Source organism: Passer domesticus, chromosome 7, assembly GCF_036417665.1.
Source record: "Passer domesticus isolate bPasDom1 chromosome 7, bPasDom1.hap1, whole genome shotgun sequence".
Taxonomy (NCBI): Eukaryota; Metazoa; Chordata; class Aves; order Passeriformes; family Passeridae; genus Passer; species Passer domesticus.
The window spans coordinates 47,662,722-47,684,254 of record NC_087480.1 but is presented as its reverse complement, the minus strand read 5'-3'; the positions used below and the strand labels follow the sequence as shown (position 1 = coordinate 47,684,254).

At 38.0% G+C, this 21,533-nt stretch overlaps 1 protein-coding gene across 6 annotated transcripts in view; it reads right to left on the bottom strand.

The window, feature by feature from the left end:
• LOC135305114 (uncharacterized) overlaps positions 1-21,533 on the bottom strand; it is a 494,456-nt gene that overhangs the window by 105,975 nt on the left and 366,948 nt on the right. The gene's annotated exons all lie outside the window — the stretch shown is intronic.

Here is a 21,533-nt window from a genome sequence, read left to right as displayed (position 1 = left end):
TTTTGGGGGTAAGAGCTTGTGTGTGGGCAAATTAAAAAAAAAAAAAATGCACATGCAACTTTTTTGTCCTGTGCTCAATAGCAGCCCCTTTTCATTTAAGCTCAGAATCTATTTAACCAGCAACAAGCACAAGTTCATACAGGGTTCAGTCATGTACTGAATGTTTACTGAAGGAGGCACAATAGTTTAAATAAAGTGGCGGTTTTAAATATTTTACCCATTTCTTTAAACAAATTGCCAATCCTTAAACTCTGTTTTAAACGCATTTCAAAAGCAAAATACGACAAAGCTCTCTTTCAATAAAACCACCACTTTTGTCATACTATGCCTCCTTCATCTTGATGTATTTTATTTCTGCAAAGCTCTGGAGAAGAATGGAGCTTACAGAAGTTAAGGGCTCATTTTTAAAACAAAACAAAAGAACCATTTAGTCTGAGATTAAAACAACACAGGTCACCATTGCCCTCCAATGTTTGATGTTCTGCAGAGCAATGACACAGCTAGGGATAAGGGAGGCAGACTGAAGAGAATTAAAGTTGACAAACACTTCCACCTCAAACTTAAAATCCCAGGCAACATTTTTTGAAGTTAAAATAAACCCTAAACAAAAAAAAACAACCCCAAAAAAACCCCAACAACAACAACAAAAAAGCATAGAAACCATTCCTTTTGTTTAGACAACTTCATGACTATACTTTTATTTCTCTTATGTGCCTACACACTTCTCCTTTTGAGACAAAGAAACCACCAAAAAACCAAAACTAGAAAGGAGGCTCTCAGAGTATCCAACAGAAAGCTAAAATAGTTTAAAATGCTGTAAGATCTTATAAGAAACTCAGTGAAGTCTGAATAAGTATAAATGAGGTCGTTTTTTCACCTAGAATCTTTCTCCACTTTGCAAAGGTTTACAGTGAGATTTTCTTCAACTCAAGGGCCAAGCTTCCTGAAGGACAAGCTCTGTTCTGATGAGGGGCTACTGGTCATGGTTGCTGTCCCTGTAGGAGTTCTAACAAGCAACACAGGCTGCTGGAGACAGAGGACATGCTAGGAAGAACACACTGCTGCACCCTTTTAACAGGACTGTGTTTCCTGCAAAGCCTTGCAGCTGATGGCAGCTTTTGTACTAGCCAGATGAGGGCTGGGGTGACTTAGTCCCCACCTAGAGATCCCAGGGGATGGAGTTAGCTGCTGTCACACCTTGCACAGGATGCCCAAACACATTTCTTGGTCTGACACATGAATTGGAGGGGAAGCACTTGCTGCTTTAGCACCTGATCAGCAGCATCAAGGAGAGCTTAGCTCTATCAACAACACATATAACCCTTTCCTTAAATCACCTTGGCCCAGAAACGCAAAACGTGTTCCCTGTCCTCAGTTTATCTCATCGGTGAAGTAACAGAAAAAAACATTATTGATGCCTTGAATGTAATACAGTGCATGACATTTACATAGCATCTTTCATTCTGCAGGATTCCACGACACTTTGTAAATTATATGCTAATAGAAATAGCTCCCCCATTAGAATGAAGTCAATACTGGGGTATACGTCAGCAGCCAGTTGGACAAATGCTCAGCAGCACCAATCTGGTCAAGGACAACAGTTGGAATTATCTTCTCATACAAAGGATGGCATGAATTATAGAGAACCTAATTTTCCTTGGTACCTGAAATCACTGCTTTATTGTGAATGCACTATTTGGTTGCATCCACTGGAATTTTCATAAACCTTCCACTGTTTCTGAGGACAGAGCATTCTCAAACAGAGGACACTGCTTTCCCCGGTGGTCCATCAGAATGCAATCCTGCTATGAAAGGTGGCATCATGAATCACCTGTGTATCAACCAGCTGCATAGATATAGTTTCAGTGTAGGTCAGCATCTTCAGCTGGAATAGTCCCATTTACTTGAAAGGATCTAGTCCCAAGTTATCCTCTGAGGTTTCACTTTATAAAATGATTCCATTTTACAATTTAATTTTCCTTTCCTGAAGGAAGTGTTGACAATGGACATATGACCATAAACATTAAAAGAGAAGAAAAAGTGTTATTTTCCCCGTGAATATCAAAGGATGAATTTCTGGTTTTGCTCTTTTCTTTTTGTCACCTGTGTGCACACTGGAGTCATCTTTTGTTCTCTCTACTTCCTTACAGGAGGCTGCACTGAGGGCAGTCAGCCTTGCCCCCAGGGCAGAGGCTCTCTCTGAATGGACAGAGCACTCCTGAAGTCTAGGGGCTCTGGGTGCAAGATGGAGGAACTTTCCTCTGCTTTACATTGTGTGCAGCCACCTGACCAGCAGAGATCATTATGCTCTCAGAGGGAGAACATTTGTCACATACCTTCAATCCTTTCCTTTTCCTCAGCTGGATTTAGGTGTGGCCTGGTTAGACCAAAGTACTTAGACACAAAAGGAATGTGAAAAAGAGAAAACAAAAATTTTCAAGCTACTTGGTACTATATATTTACCCCCAAAAAAGATGAAATCTGATCTGATTTTTATGTGTTTGTTTTCTCTGAAAATCAATATCTGCAAGTCCTCATTCAAAAACTTATACCACATAGGAACTGTCAATAGATCAATAGATCAATAGATGCAGGATGAGGAACCTGTGGAAAGTCTTTCACATAGCTGTTTGTCTAAGCAGCCACTTCAGTGCAGATTAGTAAGAGTTACACTGAAATTAGTAGGAACAATTTTTCCTGTCATGTAACTGATCTTAATATATTTTTGCAAGTAATTTAACATGAAACAAAATCATGAAACACCCTTTCATTTTCTATTATTATCCAGTACGTTATTTCTGTAGGAAAACTAACAAGAAGAAATTTTGTGTTTCTTTGGCTATAGGAATGGAGATTTTATCTGTTCTTTATGCACTAGTACAAAAAAGATTCAATATGGTCCATAACTGCAAAAGCATCACAATGCAACTTATTATAACCGGTCTCCAGAACTTTGTATTAAGCAGACTAATGCACAAGCCCCAAACCTCTTAAAGCAGCTATTATGTTATATAGTAGGAGAATGCTGTAAACAAAATGCTTATACCTACAAGAATAAACCTGGAAAACTTGAAAATAGGACATAAGTTTCCCCAAGCATGGCCACTTTTGCAAACTTCTGTAGTAAGATTCAACATTGAACTTTTCACATTGACAAATTGGAAGGTTTGGCACCAAGTATGGGAGAGCTGGCTGGGAATTGTGATTTCTGCTCCACAAATAACTTATGTCCCACAGGTGCTGAGGTAAAATTAAACATTGAAAAAAACATCTTGAACCTTGATCTAATTTTCTTTAACATTCAAGAAACCTATCCCCCCCAAAAATTTGAAGAAAATGAAGCGTGAAATCAGGTGTTTGCGGAGTCAGCTTAAACTCAAATTTCTCAACCCACCACTAAGACAGACAAAAAAGTCAGGGTATTCTGATGCACCTACTTTCTTAAGACAAGAGACTGTCTTTAAATCTTTTCACTGGAGGAGATGATTAAGGCGAACTTAGTGGTGCTATGTGCAAGAGGTATGCAGAAGCAGTATCCTTCTCTTGACCACCTTCTGGCGATTGGATAGAATTACATACACTAAGATCTTCTCACATGTGATTACAGTCTAGCTGTTTTTAAAGACCCCCTCCTCCTCCTCCCCAACCCCAGGTGGATAAAAGTTCTCTTTTTTCAGAGTCCTAGCAATTTCATTGGCTCAGTGACCTATATTCTGACAAAGAATAAATTATGCGACACAGATCTTTGCCTGTGTAGACAATCATTAAAAATGATGTTAAGAGAATATTTGATACCTTTGTGAGAGGCGAAGTAGGTGTGAATGACAGGGAGATAATTTCTAGATGCACAGGTTGCCTTACAGTACAGTTGCTTGTATTACCTTAACTGTAGAATAAAACATGCAACTCCTACTAGTCCCTTCACCCACTGGTTTTAACTGCTCTACAGTGCTCTCATTTTACAGAAGGAGAAACTATACCCAGAGAAGTGAAGCCACATGGTCCAGCTGACATGGCAGGGCAGTCAAGCAGGAAGGAATGGTGTCTCTTGGTTACCAGCCAACTGCATCACTTGGAAAAACTTAGTGCAACTGTCCCTTTCACTCCTAACCATTTGAGAGAGATAAATACTGAATGAAATTACTGCAGTGACCATTTCTTTTGCATTCAGCAACAAAAACTGCATAAAGTGCATTTGAGAAGATACTTGACCTGAGCTTCTGTAGTAGACCTCCTCCCTATATGGCATGAAGTCCCACACAGCTAATTCTATATGACTTGCTGCACCTTGTTTCACTTCCTCTCTTCTTAATGTACCTACAGCAGCAGCATGACATAATGAAATCTATCAAATATTAATTTGAAATGCTCTCCATTGACCAAAAATGCACTCTGAGATTTATCAGGAGGCACCTATACTGACAGTAGGACAGGGTCTGGGTACAAGGGCTATTGCTAAGTCGATTAAGTAGGCCCCAAAATAGACACAACTTTCTAATTAAATCAAAGAGCTTGAATCCCATCCAGACCCAGCTAGGAAGCCAGAGCTGTGCGGGTGGAACACGTTCAAACTGGCCGGTGCTGCCATGCTGGGCAGAGCACAGTGAGGAACCTGACGAGGGAGTGACAGCATGCAGGACTGCTTGGGGCAGGTGAGCACCATTCTGACATGTCTTAGCTGGCACAGAAGGGACAAAAAGTGGAAGAAGTTACTATTATGACTAGAAGCCACTGGGGTTAAAGAGCACATCAATTCTACAAAGCTCAGTGTCAGTGACTGAATAAGAAAGACCTGTTTCGCATTCTTCTATTATGAAAAGAAGTCAAACTAAACCGGAACCATGAGCTGTTTCAAAATATTTCCCAAAGTTGGAAGTAAACTTATGTTATTATTTTGGAAATGTTGCTGATGCCAGATCTCAAACTGAAACTGAATAAAAACAAAGACCTTTCCAGCTTGAAATACCAGTTCAGCTGAAAAGCAACATCCCCATGCACATTCTGTGCAATAAGTGGACAGCTTAAGAGTCCTTTAAAAACTACCACCCTGCCCCATGTCTGTTCTTTCCCCCCTTCCTTGTCACAATAAACACCAGCAGATGGTCACAAACTTTCTTCTCTGGAATCAGGGACTACCTGCTAAGGTGAGATTGAGGTAAACGCTTCTTGAGATTACTGTTTCTCATTTGGCTGTCATTCACTAGCCTTAATTTCCTCCAGCAATTTCACTGCTATACCTAGTGGCAAGAAGATATAAATGTGTAATGGATTTCAGTTTTTACAAGGGAGAGAAAAGAGATTTTACCTGCCAGCAAGCTAGCCCTTCCATCATTTCCACTCCTCTGGCTAGTCCTTGGCCCACCTGTATTCCTGGCAACACTTTTTTTCTAACCAGCAACATGGTCCCCCACACTAAATTTCAGGTTTTAAAAAACCCAGCACAGGCCCAGGACTAAAAATGATGCTCATGGAAAGGGGTGGAGATGGAGTCCCCTTGCTGTGAGGGACTCTGTGAACTGAACAATAAACTGTTACTGGATTGGAATCAGAGCTCAGCTAAAACAGCTTCAGTCACAGCTGGATCTGACCCAGAACAGATTCAAACATACTGGTTCAATTCCCTGGTTATAAGTGTCTTCTTGTAATGATAAGCTGTAATCAGCAATTAGGAAGTGCTCATGGTGAGGTAGTGCCAGAATTCATGTAAGGAAGGTCAGCCGTGGGCCCGGGTCTCATAAAAATTCCAAACTGGAATAATAATCTCTATGCTGAGCAAACATTTCAATATTGACAATAGCTAAGGCACAGTTGAGATGGGGAAAAAAGGCAGGAAGCATTTGTCATTTATAGGAAGACAACAAGATACACACATTCCTTAACACAAAGATGTTATAGATTACACTGGGCACCATGCAATTGTATAGTCCTTGTATTTATCCCTAGCTATATTCAGCAGAGTGTATAAATAGATTTAAGTATTTATGAGCTAAAAACATAACAGGAAGCAGACACACCCAGTGTAAGTAATGCATGATTGAACTCAGTGTTCCTTATAAGCAGTCCCTTGATGTTCTCAGCTAAGCTCAGGTGAAAGGTACCTAATGAGAGACTGGAAAGCTTTAACCTTTTTGGTGTTATCTCCTTTTGGAGAATTCTCTCTGGAGCTTTCCCTATGATAATTTGTGAACAAATTCACCTCAGCCTGTGAGGTTTCCAGATGAGCATTAGATGTGTGAAAAGCACATGAAGCCGATGCACATGCGGCTTATACACTGCCCTCCTTTCAGCTGCTGTGTAGCTCAAGTCCAGCACTCCACTGCCCATTCCATGGACAGACTTCCAGACTAGAGATTCATATGGGGCAAGATCACTCTCAAGAAGATTCTGAATGTGGAAAGACATAAACATTACAGTTTGTGTCATGGTGAGGGCTACACACCAGCTCTGAAAGGAGTACACAGACATGGCAATGAGTGATAGGACAGGAGAAGGACTTTTAAGAGGAGAATGAGAAGATAAATAATCTCTGTCCTGGAGTCATCCTAAGACAAAGTGCATCCTCTTTTCAGCACTGCCTAAGAGCAACATTTTCAGTTTACAGTTGGTGGTTCCCAAGGGTACAGTTGGGATGTTCCAGTTTATATTTGTAAATAACAGTTCAATGCAGTAGAGGAATTTCTCTGTCTGTAGCTTGGATCACAACCATTCATACCATTAAGAGCTTTTGCAGAGTTCTGAAAGAAGTCTTTTGGATTGTGTTTGTAACATTTCATTTTGTTTGTTTTGGTTTTTTGTTAGTTTGGGATTTTTTTGTTTTGTTTGTTTTTAAAGTAGTATGCCAGTGTGTTATAGGTTTAAACTGACACACTGCTCTTTGAGACTGTAAATGAGACAGTGTTATAAGTTACCACTGTTTCACAGTGCAATCCTTGCTTTCCCCACCTAGTTGAATCAGAAGCTCCTTTTGCGTTACAATCTCATTTATCCCTATGTCATTCTCCCCACTGCCAGCTAAAAATTTGTTTAATTTACTTGCAAGAGACAAAGCACAAGAAATGAAATAACAAAATAAAAAGTAATGGTTTTGTAAACTGGTAATTGTTTCATTCTCTCCAGAGCGATAACATTTTATAAAAGGAATATGAACATGCTGAAAAATCAGGGTATGGCCATTTGAGCTTCTTTTTGGTTCATTTGAGAAAGAAAACACTAATAATAATAATAATATGTTTGGGTTGAATGGAGTCTCCTCTGGTTCATCCTGTTTCTCAGATTTCTCAGGGAGGAAAGATGGAAGAATGTATGCAATTAAACTATTGACCTAAAAATGACAAAGCTCTAAATCTTTGGAGGTGCTGGTTACTTAAAAACTTGTTATTTCAAGTTCACATATTGACTCAGATTAAAGACAAAACATCTTTGTTCAGATAGAAACATACTGAGAGGGCACTGCTTTCTCTGCAAGGCCTTCTTAACTCTCAGACTTTTCTGTCTGGTAGATCTCAGACTTGTTCTTGGGAGATGAGCTGAAGTAAACTACTTGCAGACAATTTTCAAGGAAGAAATGAAGGTAGAGTGATGGTGTGTGCAATATTAGTATTAGGTTGAAACAATATTGGAAATTTAAGTCTGTTCAGATGTAATGTATTGCAAATTGAAAAGTACTTTTTTTTGTTCGTGGGTCTCCAGAAAACACAAGCCCCAAAGATCAGACTTTGAAATGTGTCATTTTGTGCTGGGTAGGATTTCCCTAAGCACCTAAGGAAGTTGCCATTCTGACTTCCATTTCAATCAATGGGACAAAAGCCCAAAGTTCAGAGATTTTGCAAATTTCACTAAGCATTTGTCTTTTTAACCATCTAAATATTTTGGAGAATATTTTGACCTGTGATTTAATATATATGTTACAGAAATGGAAATGTTAAAAATGACAGCAGAATAAAAGGTGGCATTCAAACAGTCGCCAGGCTTTCTTTCAGGTATGGTTGATAATGTTTGGGGTAGTGAAAAAGTGGAGTCCAAGTCCAAACAATGGTACAGCCACATATGAGCATGTGTCAAAGACTCCCTCACTGCAGCAGATGCCTTTTTGTTCTGAATCATTGTCCAAGCAAAAATAGCTATCAATTCATAGCAACCAGTAGTAGTTACAGCAAAATGTTGAAAAAAAAGTTCCTGTGTTAGCACTTCGCACAAATTTGACCACATTTCCTGATCTAAACCAATAAAGACCGAGGTCACTCCAGTCAGTCTGGCTGATGTGGAAGACTCTTCTCAAACTCCAGGGATAGCTGCCAGCTTACCCATTGCAGCAAGGACCAGAGTGCTGCTGATTCTGAACTACTTTATCAGCATTTCATCACAGAAAAGGCAAATCTGAGAAGAACCTCATCACCATAGTCACAGATTTGGCCAGGCTGAGGGTGTATGTAGACAGGCAGGTAATCTCAACAGGTACCAAAGACAAGGTGAGAGGAGCATCAACATGTTAAAGTGGGTGAACCTGAGCCAGCTTACATCCACTCAACCCACCTGCAGGCATTTTCTTAGGATGAAACAATAACAGTCTCATCATTGTTTTTTGACCAAGCTACATAAATAATAACAAGAATTCTTAAATAACCACTGCTGTGGCATCCTACATCATTGCTACAGATGCTGGTGATTATCACAATCTCCAGCTGCCTGTACAATTGCAATTAAAATTCTCGTAATCATTGGTCTAAGTTTGTAGGAGCCACATGACAGCAGAAAAGTCAAACTTTCTCAGTACTAAATTATTACATCATCATGCTCATAGAGCCTAAAATAGAACTAACCTTATTCAATGCATAACATATTCCTTATTTTAGTTATGAAAAAATAAATCAAAATTTTACTTTAACAAGGTGAAAAAAATCTGTTCTCAAAGGAGTTTACTATTACAACATACTCTACTTAACTTTTTTGCAGTGAGTTAATTCAAATAACATGTAAAAGACATGCCAAGTATTTAATACTGATTAAAGCTATTGCAGATTTCTATGGAAAAAAGGTAGTGTCATTGTGTTTTGTTAACTTTCACATAGCTAAAAAAATTACCCTATTGAAAAGGTTTGCATTTCCTTAACCTAACCAATTGTTCAGCTCTTTATTTACTTATATACTTCATTAATCTACTTAGAATCTTGATTTCAATGTAGGAAGGTATGTGCAGTGTCTAAGTCCAGAGAAAATAATTACTTATGCACAAACTGTTGATCCTTTTGGTTACAGTGATAGCTGTAATTCATTTGTCCCACTGAACTGTGTTTAACAAGCTTGAATAATAAAGATTCATCTTCAGCTCCTCAATCATACCAATGTGTTTCTTGATTCAGTATCTTTTAAATTAATTCAGAAACTTCCACAGTTCCAAGAGAAAATTATTATCTTATCATCCTTTTGATTTTTTGATACAGTGAATAATGGAGCTATTAAAAATGAGTAAGATCAGAAAACTTAATTTAATTGATTAGTCGGTTCTGTGAAATCAACATATTTGTGTAAAAGCTATGAAAAACTGAAACAAAAGCTATTTTCTCTTGCACTTCCATATTAGATAAATAGTGTAATAAAATATTAGTATAACAATAGTCTTCCTTCAGTTTTCTTTAAACATCAGACAGAAGTTACTTTGTTCCATGAATTTTTCACCAAAACTCTGTCCATTTAAAAAAGAAAGGATTATCTACCCTGAGAAGGTAACACAAAATAACTGCTAATATCTAGGAATGGTATCATTTGCTAGAAAAGCAAATATTCCTTGTAAGAATATATAAGAACATATAAGATTCCTTTTATGAGGAACCTGCACTTTTTTTTTCCAGCAGAACCAGTGGCAGAACTGGGATAGGGGCATTTCTTAATCTTCAGCATCTGTGCATCCACAGCTGCCTGCATTTCATACCGTGCTACCAGTACTGTGAGCACTGTGTGCCATGGACTCAGTGGTCATCCTTTAAGAGCTCCTTTGCTGAAACAGCCTGCAGCTTTTAGAATAATCTCTACAATTAATGAATGCTTACTATTGAGTGGGAGCCAAACACAAGAGCTATTAACCTGATGCAATGCTCAGTTATCTTGACTATTAAAAACTTACTTAAACTTGAATCCCATACTTTGTTTTGCTTCTTTTTTAGACCTTCTTCACAAAACTCCTTCCCCAAAGATAGATGCTTACAGCCTGTGATCCTTATCCTCCTTACATGCTTGTCAAACATGGGCTATATAAGGAACTGGATTTCTCCTCATATTCATTATTTTTTGAGCCCAGGAATGGACAAGTAGATCTTCTTCAGCAAAACTTACACTCCTCATAAGCAATTGGTCAACAGCAAAATTCTGCCATGCTCTTAAACTCTTCTCCAATGCTTTGGAGAACTTTGGTCCATCTGCCCCCTATTTTATTACCTATTCTAATAAAACTCAAATTGCATTTGACTGCTCTTTTCCTTTGTTTTGACATTCATCAAAGTCCACAGACCTTTAAAATAAGAGAAAACAGAAAAGTAATCTGCTCAAAATAATGTGTGAATTCAGGAAAGACCATTACAACTAGTAACTGAGCAATTCAGCAAAATCCTATGTCTGTGAGTCGTCAGATGAATTCCATACTACAAATACAAATATGAAAAAGACAATAAGCTGAAAATATTCACTAAATATACTGATTTACACCATCCAGAAAGTTGCCAAATGTTATGTTCCTGCTGAATGTAGTTCAGCTATTTCCCTGAATTCTAGTCGATGTAATTATGGGTTTTTATTAGAGGATTCACATATTGCCTTTATAGCTTCAACATCTATTTCAGCTTCAGCTAGAATTCATGAAAGCACATTCCCATTCCTTAAAATGCACTGCATGAAGCACATTCTGGGTCAGAGTCAACTCTCACACAAGTAAATCTGGATTAACAAAATCCACAGAGGCTAATGTACTAGTACTAGCACAAAGCAAACAGTAAAAATGGACTCACAACTAGATATTTTAAAAGTAAAGAGCTCCACCTTATCAAACTATACAAAATCCTTGAATCTGGTAGAGAAGAATGCAGAAAATGAAAATAAAAAATTAATGCTCCCCTAAGGAGATAAAACTGGTAATGACTTAAAAGTGACTTAATTGTTCTATTTTCCTTATAGCAGTTTCCATGGAAGGGAAAGAGCAGCAGAAGGCTGAAGTTTAGCTGTTTCTTTAGTGTGCTGCAGTCTCAAAGAATCTGATATGACAATTCTGTGCTCAGTTGTTTGAACAATTTAAAACACATGCTAGGCAGCTTAAGGAAGGAAATTAACACAGCTTGTTCAATCGATGGGAAAAATGAATTAGAAATAGAGCCTGGGACACATGTTAACAAAAAATCCACTTATATAATGCATCCCACTAAGCAGCAGGTGAAGTATAAGCAGAAACTGAAAGAAGATACATGAATCAAAACTGAAGTATTCCAGTACCAGGGATTGTCTGGCATTGATTCCCCACTGAAATTTAAAATGGAATTCAGCTGAACTGAATTCCTAATCCCTTCACTCTCAGAGCATGGATGTGTCAGCATATGTGGGTGCAAGGAAGAGAGAGAAGACTTTTTTTGGCTCCCCCTGAACATAGGGGTGTTACATGCACTCATACCTGGTGCAGTAACAGAGCTGCTTAGCCCCCATTTACATCAGCCTTCACCTATCCCTGTCCGAACTCTCTGGCAAATGCATTAATATCCATACCAAGGCAGCAATTTACACTCACTCTTTTGCAAGCATAAGCACTCACACAAGCTTCTATTTACCACTGGCATTTATCCCTGTAACTCACAGGCCCTTCTGTAGTATGTGGGTATTGTCAACAATATTATCCATGCCACATTGATAGTCTTAATGGCAGGCATCTCTGTACTGAATTACACAGCAAATGTACTCAACAGGGCATTGCATGACTCAGAGCATATCCAGAAAATCTGAATAGTCCACTGAAATAATGAAACAGTAACTGGATTGCTTTCAAAGTTGTTCATATTACAAACAGATTACTTATATCCATGACCCTATTTAGACACTTAAGTTCAAAGACTTGGACCACATTTTATGTGAAGCTGACCTCCATAACATTCAGAGCACAGTATGGTAACTAGAAAGAAATGTAGGGATCATAAATTCACAAACTGTTTAGTACACTGCACAAAGTATCTTTGCTGTCATGCACAATAGCTTAGCAGAAAATAATCAGAAGTTTTGTTCTAAGCTGAGTTATTACCACCCTGCCCGAGTCTGCTGGAAATGTAATTGTAACAGCGCAAAAATAGAACAGGTTCCACTAAGATGTGAACAAAGTAGAGCCTTTAACTGGAGAGGGAAGAGAGAGTTGCTACCACATGTACTGGCTACATGGGACAGGAAGAAGCTGCTGAAGCAAGTAGCCTTACAATTTAGGTGAAAATTCAACTCTTTCAATAAGAATGGCTGAGAAAATATGTCACTGTTGAAATTATCTGGTCCTGCCTCAGTGACAGAACATTTCATACAATAATGGCTACACTATGCAGTAAAAGATTTGTATTTCTGAGCTGTATTTTGGGAAGGAGCCAATTAATGAAATAGGGACAAAGGAATGGTAGCATCAGAACAAGCAGGCTCCAGCTGGCCCAGGAGTCCCCTCCAGTATGGGCTGTTACCATTTACCCCACAGGAAGCTGCCAAATGCCCTAAAGCACCAATGGAAGGCCTTATGAAACAGGAAGTTTCTCCTAACTTCTAGTAATGTTATTGGTTTTAACTGTGCATGTTCTCATTGCCCAGTACTCATGTCTAAATTATTTTTAAAACCCATTACAATCTTCAGCTATGTTACCTTGTTACAGTGAGGTCCACAAATCATTTAGGCACTGGAAAAAAACATTTCTTTTGCAAAGTTTCATTGCTGTCTTTCAGTTTTACAGGCAACTCACATCACCACCTCATATTTATTAATAGTTTGCAGTTAAAAAAAACCTTTGTGGTTCATTCTGTCTCTTGACTACAGACTTCTGAGAAATATTGTTAACTAGTGGAAGAGGTAAAGATGGTGGCACTACTGGTAAGTTTGGGGGGCTTTTTAAGAGTCTGTCAACAGCCATGGTTCAGATGTAAGCCCATAAAATTACACACTGTAGTTTCTGTCCAGTCTCATGGTCATGGCCATGGAGTTGGGATCCCAGACAACAAAGAGTTTATACCACTCTTAGTAGTAATGTGAACTCTCTATACCATTTCCAAAGAATATAAGGTCAGAAATGCAAAGATTAAGATGGTAATATTTCACTTTACAAAAAGACAAAATAATCCAAGCAAGAAGCATTCTGCTCCTTGTTTGCCTTGGAGGCAGTTTTAGTGGATAAGATGTCTGCAGGTCATCAGCTTATCTATAGAGGTTGAATCCAAATGCTGACCTATTTCATCTAAGTGATGAGTTACCCAAGTCTTAGTCAAGAGCCAAAACGTAGCAGGATGCTCCTCTTCACATCTCTTTGTAACACAAACTATGTGCAGAATACACATAGCCAAAGTGATGAGTTAGTGCAGTATTCACAGGCAGAGAGTAGCCTTTTGAATATAATCATTTATAAAAAGGCATCTATTGGGGAACAAAGTTTTCACACTTTGTCTTTACAAGACGAATCATAATGCAGAGGTAATGTCAGAAAGGATAAACCACTGACTTTATGAAAATTATTTGGCTTTTAATAATGGAAGTGTAAGTATATGTTTAAGCAATTACAAAACTATATACATCAAAAATGTGTACTTTCCAGGACCCTTGACTGTTTTGAGACTGGTTGGTTTTAATGAGACAAGCTTCCCTCTAGTCCTTTTAACTTCCTGACTGCTAACTCTACATTATAAGCCGGGTCATACTGTTGAAGGACAATCCCACTGTAATCAATACAACATCATGATAGCAACCAATGTCCCTAAGGCAAAAACAAGTATGTCTGTTGGAGTAAAGTCTCATGGGACATCCAAAAGGTTAAAAAGAAACAAACAAAAGCCTTATTCTGAGATCTGATTTACAAAATCCTATAAGGAGAAACACAGAGAAGGAATTTTGTTTTACAGAGAATACAAGTTTAAATGTTTTGGGAAATATCCAGGCACATATAAGCAGTTATTCATTCTGATGTTCAAAGATACAGAAAATAGACTGAGTTTTTTAATTCTACTTTTGTGGAGTCTTATTTGTCAGTGCAAACCAGCTGTGTCAATAGGATAGTGCTGAAGACGTCTCCCACTGTCACCTTATGTCTAAGGTCAAGTGTTTTGTATCCTTTGCTGTTCTAGGTGATTAACAACAGTTTTAGCTGTAGACAGCTGGATACTTACAGTGTTGCAAGCACTGATGGTTAGTCTTGTCTTTGATTATATGAATTTACTTTGGTTTCAGCAATAGTTGAAAATTCTGTGAAACTCGACAAACTACAAATAGATTTCTCTGACTTTCCTGTTTTCATTCTGATGTGTACAAATTACCTCAACACGCCCTTTTTTTTCTGAAAACACTAAGGTCTGAAAGAAACTCTTGTTATATTGTTGCCACTTAGGTTTCACTGAGCCTGCATTATCTACTCACAGCTTTAATGACTTCCTGCAGAGAGAGGCTCTGTAGAAGTCTTGGCAGCAGGGCTAAGAATAGCATTAAATGCAAGGTTATCTAGGCATTACACTCACTGTAACATGCAATTAACTCTCCTCTTCCATTTTCATTACACAATTATTCATTAATGTCAATTTAATTTTATGCATTGTTCTACATGACCGAAGGCTGATTACGGGCCTTTTCACTCCAATATCCCAAGTTAACTGGTGCCAGCCTCTCTCAGGGCTGCCTAATTGCAATTTAGCCCAGACAATTCCTCCCATTTTTGCCCTCCAGTAATGGAACAACAGATCACGGCCAGGTAAAGATTTTAAGGTGGAAATAAAGCCCCAGCCTGAGCAGCACTGAAAACAGTGAAGCCATGTCCCTCCCTTCCCTTTAATATCTTACAGTTTCTGAATTGTTATTTATTGTAGCTGCCGATGCTATAAAAAAGCCTCATAACTGAAATTGGCCTCTCCACCGTCCCAGGGAGTTCTCCAGTTATATAATGCTGCTTCAACATAAACCCAACATTATGCATTGTAAAGACTCTGTAAAATGTATATTTAATTGATTTGTTCAACAAGAAGGTAGCCATGCTATGATTTCTTTTAATGGAATTTGGTTTGCCTCACTGGTTATCTTCTGGCAAAGTTTTGAAAATTTTTTCAGCATTTTCATGTTTAACTTCTTCCACTTTATTCAGTTCAGCTCTATGAAAAACAATTCTTTATCAGATAATTTTCTTGACTAAAAGAATGCGGAAAGTCTCACACTTACAGCAACACATGATACAAGCTGTTCTCACTGCAAACTACTAAATAAGGCACCTAAAAAAGTCAGGATATAAATATAGCCAAAACCAATACAGATTCTTCCACATCATCTTCTCCTAGTAATTTACATTGTACTTTAAATCTGCACAAGTAGCTCATAATTACTTTTCCCGTAATTTTTAGTGGCAAACCATACCCTAAAGTGAGATTTAAAGAATGGCTAAGACATAAGCTATGTGCCTGTTTCCTCCAAATCACGTGAGACTGTATGTCTCAGATTAAAAATCCCATTAAAAAAAAGAAAATAATTCAGTGTCTTCTACCTGAGTGAGCTACCAGTTTAATTTCAGAAGAGGGTTTGCATGAGGCCTTTTCCACACACCTGATGGAAAGACTGTGATGAGACATGCCTTAAACATTGTCTGATGCCTAAGGGTAGGCAACAAGCTGCTTCTTTGGAAGCAATAATGAAAGAAAACAAGTTATATGCATTACAGCACCCCTTTCTCTCCTTTTTTGACACTGTGTTTAAGGCTGTGTCAGCATTCTCACTTGAAACCCATGTTTTCAGGGGCTTTGCAATGCAGTCATAGAAATGAATTCCATGCTGAAACTTGGCACCTTTCGGCCTAAGAGAGAAACTTCTTTAGAAATTCACAAAACCAAAATCCTTTTCATTGCTTCAAGGTTGCACTGATCTCTCTCTCCCTCCCATTCAAACTGTAGCAAACTCACTTTGCAGTTCACTTTGTAAAAATACAAATGAAAATGATTTGCAGGACCTATTTGCAGTCAATTAAATGGGCGTGGATATTTTTGGTAGTTGTTTTTGAAAGCATTCAGTGACTCAGGACTTAAAGATAAGCTTAATTACATACATACATTTAAAGTTATTTATCTCTTGTTATTCTTTACTGCATTAAGTTTCATGGTGATTTAAATCATTAGAAATATGTTATTAAGCATGAGAACAGTCAGTTCTAGTGATGCATTAGATTGGAAACTTCACAAACCAACTTTGTCAATGGCACAGCCACATTTACTGCAAAGGAGGTTCTATAGAGGCTGCTTAAAAATGCACAAACGTGTACTTAGGAAACTGAATGTGAATGGATATGATGAGGTTTTTACAGACCTTGATGCAGTAAAATATATTTTAAAACTCCCTAAATAGGTTTTAACTTAATTAGGTCAATATGTGTGTTTAAAGCTTAACTTATATGATCAGGTCAATAACTGGTATTTGGGGTATTTTAAAACAGAGATTTTTAAAGATTTTAGTTTGGTGTTTTTTAAAAAAGGCAAAATAAAAAAACTGGGTTTTGTTTGGGGTTTTTTTTTTTTTTTTTTTTTTTTTTTTTTAAGTACCTGGAGGCTAAGGTATAAACCAGACAGGGTCAAGGAACTAAAAGTGAAGGCAGACATTATGGTTCGAAATTGCAGAGGGCCACACACAGCATGGAAGGTGTCAATGCTGTACATTCTGTATTGCCCTGACAAATTGCACAAGTGGAGGATAAAGTGGGAAAGAATTTTAAAAATATTTGATCTCTTTTTGATGACTATGTTTCTAATGTAGTTTATATTGACCTGGATCTTTAAGTTAGGAGCCTTACACTTCCATATTTTATTTTGAATCCAGCTTTGTCGTGCACACATATTTCAACAGCTAAACTTGTCTGATACTTTGATTTTGTGACCTTAACTTCTAAGTTTTCTAAGTTACCAATAGTTTATTGCCTTCTAGAGCTTTTTGATTCATGCTCTGTTTGCTTTCCTTCTGGTTTCTTGAGGTTTATGGCCATGGGACCTAATTTGCCGGTTTCATTATGTATGTTAGACAAAATCTGTATTGCTAACAGAGCTCAGTTTGGGTCTGAAAGTTTTATATCTACAGTTAAACCATTATTGTGTAACAAATAGTTGCTCAGAAAATGCCCTTGCATCTGTCAGTTCTCTGAAGTCAACAACTGATTTGAACTCTTTGTATTTAAACTAATTTAATCATGCAATAACGTTACAAACCAGCCAGTGTTACTGCAGTGCATTGCACAGTCCTTCATGCACAACTTTCTAGGCAGAGTTTCTTAACCAATACAAAGCAAGACCTGCCAGTAGTGAAGAACAATTTGGACTGGATTAATGAAACAGTGAAAGTCACACAATGGGCAAAATTGCACTTGAAAGTTCATGGGCACCTTTTTTCTTGATGTTTTTGGCAAGCTGAAATAGGTGCAGGGCATGTATGCAGGGTGCATGGCTGGGATTGCTGAGGCTTGGAATGACACTGCCTATGCACAACTGTATGCTTTTGCCTACAAAACTTGTAAAAAGTATTGCAGCTACTCATATCTGCTCATATTTTTTAAACTAGATTTTGAATTTCAGTAGGTTAGACAAAAATCTGTAATGAGCATCTTACTATCACGGGTATTGGATAAAGTATTCACTGAGTGAATGTTAAATGGTTGACAATTGCAAAACTGGAGAAAATCGTGACAAAGCTACAGTTTTACATCTGAAGCCCCATGACCATGGAAAGGGAGTCCTGAAAGTTTAAATACAATTATCTGCCACCTAAATAATAATGTCCAAAACCAAATTTGTCTGGGAGCAATTTGGGGTTTGACAGCCGGTAGCCACACATTATCCTCCCCGAGAGAGCACTCTACCATGTAGTGCTTAGATTAGCCTGAGCTGATCATGCATCTTGCATGGTTTTGCAGCCAAGATGGGAAGGGACCGCGATGGTCCGCAGGTGGCAGCTCTGGTGGGGGACACAAAATGGAGCCTCCAAGGGGCTGAGCCAAGGTGACTGCTGCAAAGTCAGTCTCAATTGGAAACATTCTCCATGGCTCCTAATAGGAGCAGATTGGTTTTTCATGGGCTAAAATTCAGAGAGGGGGGAACCAGCTTGCCTTATGATTATTCATTCCATTGTTTAGGTTTTAGACCATATTCAGGTACTGGGCATGCTCCCTGCTAAGATGTTTTAAGTATGCTGGCTGTTTAGTTTGCCAAGCATATGTAAACAGTTTAAAAAACGAAATAACTCTTCTGTATTAAAAAATATATTTATTGCCCCCCTTCCCCTAAAATACCCCAATTGCTTTTCATTATGGCTTGCTTGCATGCCAAATTTCATTTAAGTAAATAAAGATATTTTTTAGGTATAGGATTTTTTAGAAAACAGCATTTTAGTTATGTAAAATCTATGCTCCTGTAATTTAAAACAATGCTACCCTGGAGTTTTAAACTTTCCAAAATGAGGATTTATAATGAAACACCTGACAAAACCTTAACATACAGATACTAATAATTTATTCTGTAAACAATGAATCTGATTCAGATTTTTTAAAACTACCTTATTTAGCCTAGCGTGACTTCACTTACTCCAGTGAAATAGTTTCCCCCATTTACCTTGTTGTGAGTAGTTGCAATCATGCATGGTATATGGTAAACACATGTTGGGGGATCTGTACTGATCACTTTTTTTAACGTCTACATTGACAAAAATGGATAGTAGATGAAGTGAGGTTTCTAATGACTTAGCCAGAAAAATACTTAATGAATAAAAATAAATGTGTGTTACTTCAAATGCCATTGTAGTTTACCTTATATTTACCTTATAGCTGTTCAGGTTTCTTAGCCCCCCCGCCCTGTGACATTAAATCTGCCTGGCATTCTTGACAACATACCTTTTGGTTTCTGTATAATTTGCTCATTTTACTAATAGGGTTTATAGAAATACTATGTTCTATTTAGAGGCAGTGTTACTCATAAGCAACTGGCAATTGTACAGCTATTCTAAAAGGCTGAAACAGCTCACTGAGGTATTATTCCAGCTGTTGCAGGCCTTGTAATGGCCTTAGTTGCTAACTCAGAGTAGGATTTTGTGTTGCAGAATCCTGCTCTAAACTGTAATTCTAATGAGGCTCATGACAAGGGTCATAGCTGCTGGGGTGAGAAGGCAGAACTGGTAACTTCACTGTCTGAGCTGTAGCCCAACTCAAAATCCAGTGCATGACCACAGATTTGCACTAAAAGAACGACAGTGGGAGAGAAGTGAGCATGTAGTTGCTTCCAGTCATGTAAAACCAACTACAAATCACGTGAGTATTTGCCATCTTAAGCAGATATAGTAAGTTTACCTCCAAGTGTTTTCTGCCAAGGGTTTGATTGTGGGGTTATTTAGCTCTGTAGGATGGCTCAGAGTAACAACCTGAGATCATTGAATTACCACAAGAAAACTTCAAAATACATTGAAAATCTGAAAGATGTCAGTCATGTCTGTTTCCTGGATTTTGCATGAATATTAGAAGGAAGATTCAGGATTGGACAGGACAACACACTTTTCAGTTTGATAATGTTAATTTCATTCTTAGAACAAATGTTTACTACGAAATGTATATTCCTCACACATTAAATTTGGGATGTTAAAAAAAGCCAGAAAAAAAATCAAACAATTGCTAATAAGGCCCTTAATATGCCAATTTTCCATCATTTCTTCCACCAGTTGAAAAACTTGAACTGCCATCACCTCTTTATCTCTTTGTGATAGAGTGTACAGCTTTTAATATACAGTCGCAAAGTTTTCAGTAGACCAGTTTGACAAAGAATACCTTATTCAACTGATCTAGCATTTCCTGCCCTCTAACAAATTTTATTTTCCTAGTTATTTAGTGGAAAAGAAGCACACTGCCAGGTATAGTCTCCCTTCAATGCATGCATGCATCTCCCATTAACTCCAGAGGGAATTATGCACACACATCAGGAGAAAAATATACCCCATAGTGATAATGGCTTGCATTTATATAATGCCTTTTATTCTGAAGCACTTTTCAAACTGCTCTGCTGCTAATCTGATTAGAAGCTCCATCTGTAGAGTGTACCTCCATTACTCTGCTATGCTAGCAAGCATCACATTTTCAACCCAGTCTATGAAAACCCTTAAGAAAGTTGTCACTGTATATTTATGCTCAGGTTTTCTCAGTGGTGATCTCTTCTTCCCTCTTTTCTTTTACCCATAGAAAGTAAGTTGCAAATGTACACCTTTGTTCAATTTTTACTGTGGTATGTAAAACCCACAACAAAAAACTGAGACCACACAATATGGCATGAGACATCAAAAAACCAATTTGATTTTTTGCTTGCAATGAAATCACTTGCCAAATCACCAATGATTTCGCTGATGCTCATCACAGCCTGGGCCCTGGGGTATTAAGAAACTGACCCACTTTTCCCACAAAATTTCATTAATGTATAATACATATGGAACTAGATAAAGAAATACTAGTTTACAATATAGGTCCTGAGCACAGGGAAATTATCAGTATCTTAGCAGTGAGGAGAGTCTATTTCACAAATGAATAAAATTATTTCATCCTCTCAGCTGTGGCAGGTCTGGGAGTCACTGGTCTGCAAGGAACAGCTGCATGTCCAGGATTTTGGCATCTGACTAACAAAAGAGCACTGTACATTACTTAATCTACAATAATATCCCTCAGTGTCTCTGAGACAACCCACAGAAGGGAAGACTGAAACAACCTTCACAGCAAAGCCTACCTGTACAACAAAAACTGGCATTCTGTGGGGCTGCAAGGGATGAGGGAGAAGGAATAACGTGGGCTCGTGGGTAAGGGCTGCTGAAAATTACACCATACGTCTGTGACTCTGAACTAGAGCCTGTGTGTTTCATCCACGTACAAGCATCTGCTTGTCTTCCAAGGGTAAATTTTACCCGCTGCACGTTAAAGATTCATGTTCATTGCTTTCACAGTCACCACTGAGGTCTAATTCACATTTTGGGATGGTAGCAGCAACAGAAGAAAAACCTTTTCACGTAATATCTGTTACACAACCTCCTCTCCTCCCACTCTGTCCCCACATGCCTAATGTATTTTTATTTCATGGATGGAGATGTCTTTAATAATGTGATAGGGAATCCAAATGGCCACCCTGATGCGCCAACAGAAAAAACACATTTCACAAGATAACTTTCTCAGTGCTTTCCAGTGATTTCTTTTCCTTAAGGGGGTGTCATTATTATGTTTTATCTTTGCCTGTTAGTGTAATTTTAATTTATCATTAAGTAACATTTTGCTTTTTAACATAAAGTATTCAGTGTGCTT